The 6000-nt window shown below is 31.3% G+C and overlaps 1 protein-coding gene across 1 annotated transcript in view; it reads right to left on the bottom strand.

Moving 5' to 3' along the window:
- Nucleotides 1–2510, bottom strand: part of LOC138703427 (cytochrome P450 6j1-like) — a 65804-nt gene extending 63294 nt beyond the window's left edge. Inside the window, exon 1 of the mRNA XM_069831278.1 lies at nt 2377–2510. The gene's annotated coding sequence lies outside the window, so the exon portion shown is untranslated. The remainder of the gene's footprint in view (nt 1–2376) is intronic.
- Nucleotides 2511–6000: the final 3490 nt, after the last annotated feature.

Here is a 6000-nt window from a genome sequence, read left to right on the forward strand (position 1 = left end):
ATCAGAAAATCTTAGAGTGTGATTGGGCCAATTTTTCCGAAAATGTTTCCACACTTTTGCTCTCGTAGCTCAGCGGACGAACGTCGGAATTTAGATGTCAACGTCTCAGGTTCAATTCCTCGTTACTCCTTTTCATTTTATTGTGGTCCAAGATAGTATAATGTAATAATACAAAAAGAAAAACTAATGCCAGTATTATGCAACTGGATTTTTCCAAACCTAATATTAAATTCATGTTATTTATATCGCTAAAGAACGATTACAAAATAAATAACTTGAATATTATTTATACAGTATAACTAAAGAAAGATAACAGAATATAAATGATAAATATCGGTTTGTTTAATTAATATATTGCGAAAGAACAATAACAATATAAATAACTTGAATATTGTTTTATAATGCTAATGAAGGAAAACAGAATATAAATGATAACTTGAATATTATTTAAATCGCTAAAGAACGATAACAATATAAACAACGTGAATATTATTCATATCGGAATTTCACAGATTTATTACAGATGTATTTAAGAAATTGTAGAAGAATAGTAATTAGTAACAGTGTCCTATTTATTCTTCTTGGAGCCAAATTTGTAACTTTTAAAAGTGTGGTTACTATGTTGAAGTGTATGTGTTGTAACGGATGCTTGATTTGTTATGTATGTGAGTCAGTTATGGGATGCTTGATGTCGTCGCAATGTCGTAATTATAGTTTGATTGTGTTTGTGTGACTATTGTGTATTAATTTATGATGTATGGTACGGAAAGCTGCATATTTGTGTTATAGAAGTGTTACGTATGTGTGTTGTTAATGTTTTTGTATGTTTCAAATTGATACCTGATATTTATTTTGCAATCGCAATGCCTAATTTACAGATTGTTTATGTTTTGTTTACATCGCGTTAGCTTATTTAATCTTCTTTTCCATTTCTCTTTATGCTTATCTTTTTTGTGTATAAAACTATAGCCCTAACATACATATGTAAAATAGGGCTAACCCCCATTGGCGATACAATAATAATTATTATTCATATCGTTATAATACGATAACAGAATACAAATGATGACCTGAATTTTATTCATATCTCTAAAGAACGATAACAAAATATAAATAACGTGATATCCATAAAGAACGATAACGGGATATAAATGATAATTTGAATATCATTTACATCGCTAAAGAACGATTAAAAAATAAAATGAAAACTTGAAGAGGGCCCGAACCCACGACCTTTGAATCATTAAACATAGTTCCGGAACTGCTTGTACAAGCACATGCATCGTGTAACATCGCCGCGACCCGAAGTGAACTTTGAAAATATTCGCTGTTCACGAGTGCGGCCACTTTTTTTTTTTTGACAGCTGTACATACAGTATATTGCACAATGTCACATGACCAAGCCAGTGTAAGGGAATTTTCTCGTTTCACCATGACCAATGTCAGCAGAAATGCAGTGGCAAAATGCAGCTTGCAGGCAGATAATAATAAGTTCATTTTTTCCTTTACTTCAAGCGTTAGCATTTTTGTGAATGCCGATGCAGTTTATTACAATAATCTTAAATTAGGAACTAGGATCTGTTGTAAAAGTAATATACAGTTTTTAAGTTATATTAGAGAATTACTTTTTTGACATTTTTGTACCCTAATTATAATGTAGGCTAATTATTATTGAATTCTGAGTCCTATAGTGAAATAATTTTAAGAGAACTGTGCTTGTTGTAGAAGTGATATACAGTAACATTTTTAAATTGTGATAGTGAATAACTTTTTATACATTTATTTTGTTTTGTGATTATACTGAAAATGGAAATATTTATTATTTCGTTCTGTAATTGCTCAAAATAGGAAAGTGGGAGAAGTAATTTATACCAAAACGTTTAATAGCCAATGGTTAAATGATACTTCATTCTCAAACTGGCTTCAGGATGTGAAAGACGATAGCAATTAAGCAGATTGTAAAGTTCAAATTAAAGGAGACTTGAAAAAAAAACATTCCGATTCCGTTAAACATAAATAATCCGCGAAATATAAATCTGCCATTTATATTGGGCTACTTTTTCTGAATGTTGGCTACTTTTTCAGCGTGCTTTCGCTACTTTTAGTTGTACCAATTTGGCAACCCTGCTGGACGCAGCAAAAGTTGGCAGCAGCGTCATAAAATAACCCCGAAGTGAAGTGAAGTGAAGTGAAGTGAAGAATCATGAAAACGATATCTAAAAAAAGTTCCGGAACGTCAGAGAAAAGTATCAGTAGGCTACTGAAATCCTAACATTTCTCTTAAAACATAATCACTGTGAAAGCCTCCTCATATTTGTCTATAAAATAAATGAATATGACACTAATAAGAAGAACACAAAGTACCATGCTACTTACGTTGTAAAACAAGTGTTATCGTACTGATCCTACACTCGTAACTAACTCTGTCACAATGCCCTCTGATTAGTTATACCTAAGAACAATGATTACGTCGACAAAATACTTCAAATCACTGATGATAAAAGGAGAGGACTGAAATCCATGACTAAATTTAAACCGCAGACAAACCGTTGGAGTTTGGTTGAGAAGTTAAGTGGTAGCTCTACGTCATATTTGTTTTGCTGCATTGTTCAGACACATGACTATCGCAAACATTCGAGACTGCGCGCGCATCAGTTTTAAAGTCAATCTCCTCGGGCAATTAAATCTCGTGGGGCATTTGCCAGTAACTGGAAACGCGAATGAAGTTACACAGTGCAACTACTGATAGCTGTGACAATTGAAGGCGAGAGACTGATAAGCAGCTTAACAGCCACGTGACATTTCGTGTAGCTCTAATTTAATGGCTGTAATAATTGAGCCGCAATGAAAGGGACTGGAAGCTGTTTGTGAAATTAACAATAGCATAATAATCAGTTATCACTAACCACAGAGGATCGCGGCGACGCAACGGCATGAGAGAACAGCTTCATAATTGCTTGGAAATCACGATAGTAGGTCCAATCCTGTGCGTGACATGCATTCTCGTCCGTTGTTACTGTGATTTCCTTTGTCATATGTCAAGATCCGGCGTTATGCTGACACGAGGTGACAAGAGTCCATGGAATTGCTTGTTAAACACCTGTCAGGTTGCGCAACTTCGGCTTAAGAGTACATGTACGTGAACGACCACAATCATTTTCAGAAAATGCAGGCTCTAAATTGCTAAACTTTTATAGGAAATGAACTCACAATTGGACAAAAATTACAAGGTATCACAACAAGACTTATTATAAATTAAATATCTGATAGAAAGTATAAAAAAGGTTACTGATAATATTTTTATGAGTTCACTTTTTACTTTAAATTAAATGTTCCAAAATTTGAAAATTTTGACACATAGCTTATTATTTCATAATTCCACAACCATTACAAATAGAATTTTGAAATTTTGTACACTGATTTAACATGAATTTATGCAAAAGGTAGACTACAATAATGGCCATTTCTTTGAAAATAGAAAAATTAGGTCACAAAACATTATGTAAATTTTAATATATTTTATATTCATCATCATCATCATCATCATCATCATCATCATCATCATCATCATCATTGGCATTACGGCCCTTATAGTTTAGCCTTAGCCTCCCTCAGAACATCCGACCAATCACTCCTGTCTAATGCTCGTGTTCTCCATCTTCTAATTCCAGCTTTTGTTAGGTCAGCCTGAACATCATCCAGCCATCTCAATTTAGATCGTCCGACTTTCCTTTTTCCTACTGGTAATTCATCTAGTAGAGCTTAGGGTGTGCGATTGTTCTCCATCGTGGCTACGTGTCCCAGCCACTCTAACCTTCTGAGTTTTATGTCAACAACAATGTTGTTATCTTTATATAATTCATATAACTCAGCATTTGTTTTAATTCGCCAAAACCCTTGCTCATACGTAGGCCCAAAGATTTTCGTAATACTTTCCTTTCCCAGGCATTTAAGATCTTTATTGCCCTTTCAGATAGAGTCCAGGTTTCACTTCCATATACTACTATTGATTTAATAATAGTTTTATATATTCTTATTTTAGCTTTTCTAGAGATACACCTGGACTTCATAGTTTTATTCAATGCCCAAAGACCTCGATTCCCAGCTGCAATCTTCTCTTTTATATCAGTCATAACTTCATTATTGTCTTTCACCATGGAACCCAGATATTTAAAACAGGAAACTCTATCAAAATTAGTATCATTTAAATTAATCTTATTAGTATTGTCATTATTCATATTATACATGTATTTAGTTATAATAGCCGTATTTTTATACTCCGCTGCACCCGTTAGAAATAAATATAAAGTAATTACATAATTAAAATAGGACGTTTCATCCAGGGAACATTCGTGTTTGATAGAAGGATAAATCGTTTAATATGTTACTTAATTTAAATTGCATCCAAATAATTAAAATGCGATCATTTTGGTCCAGAGACACTCATTTGGTGCAATGACAATTCCTTTAACCCGTTTCTTAATTTTAATTAGATGAAACCATAGTTTAATGAAAATTGACATAATTTAGATTTAATGTGTATATTTTGTTTTACTTGTTACAGGTTTCCATTGAATTATGATAATAACTTAATTTTAACACTTGTTTTCTACGAATTCAGTAGATGGCACTTGGCCCACTATGGTTGTGAACCCTTCAAATAACTTAAATTATATTATATTATATTATATTATATTATATTATATTATATTATATTATATTATATTATATTATATTATATTATATTATATTATATTATATCATATCAGAAGTTACTGTCATAACATTATAGCATTATGTCCATCTAGAGAAACTACACTTTCCAATGGTGAAATAATAATTAATTATACAAATCGGTTAATTTAGCTTCCGATATTACTTCATAGAAACACAGAAACATTCTCTGTAGGCTATCTTTCATAGCTTTCGATTGTTGCTGTCCAAGGCCCCTATAGACGAAGTCATTTGTTTTTTAATTCATTACACGGCCTTGGCAATTATTTTAAATTTAAAACTCATTTATCTCATTAAATATCAGTTCTATCAAATTTTTCAAGGAATAAAACTTATCGCAAATTATTTGCAAAGAAACTTTGTTATGTAACATTTTTCGCAAAAATCAATAATAAGCGAGATATTTCGATTTATTTAATTCAGACCCCCTTATAACCCCCCTTTTAAATAATGTATTTTGAATGCCATATAGCCTAAAATCTAGGTTATAACGAACTTAATTTATATTCCAATTTTCATCGAAATCTGTTCAGCCATTATCGCGTGAAAAGGTAACAGACAGACAGACAGACAGACAGACAGACAGACAGACAGACATACAAACAAAAATTTCAAAAAAGCGATTTTCGGTTTCAGGGTGGTTAATTATATATGTTAGGACCAATTATTTTTGGAAAATCGAAAATTACCAGAAAAATTTCGGCTACAGATTTATTATTAATAAAGATAGGACAAATAAAAAATTAATTGTATTAAAATAAACAATTCTACATGTGTGAGAGTAGTCTACTTTCCGAAATAAGTGTTTATTACATGCAGGAAAAAAAATTAAAGATGTCAGAAAGATCATAACAATATTATGGTTACAAATGATGTAACTGCAGATTTTTTTTTCATACTTTGATAAAACCGGTTTGAAAAATATTATTAGTAACCTTTTTTATACTTTTATCAGATATTTAAGTTCTAATAGTTTTTGTTGTGTTACCTTGTAATTTTTTTGTCAAATTGAGAGTTTATTTTCTTATAAAATTTTAGAAATTGAGAGCCTGTATTTTCTGATAATATTGGTTGTCGTGTACATAATATGTACATATATTATATCCTTAAGGGGTTAGATACAGCTTACAGCAGTAAAATGTTTGGAAATATTCAACATTTTTTTTCTCCATTACTGTATCTTGTACAATAATAAAAATTGGTATGTGTAAAACACTGTCCTTCTGCAATATTATAAAAATATTTTTATGATTTAAAAAAAAATTC

Source organism: Periplaneta americana, chromosome 7 (genome assembly GCF_040183065.1).
Source record: "Periplaneta americana isolate PAMFEO1 chromosome 7, P.americana_PAMFEO1_priV1, whole genome shotgun sequence".
Classification (NCBI taxonomy): domain Eukaryota; kingdom Metazoa; phylum Arthropoda; class Insecta; order Blattodea; family Blattidae; genus Periplaneta; species Periplaneta americana.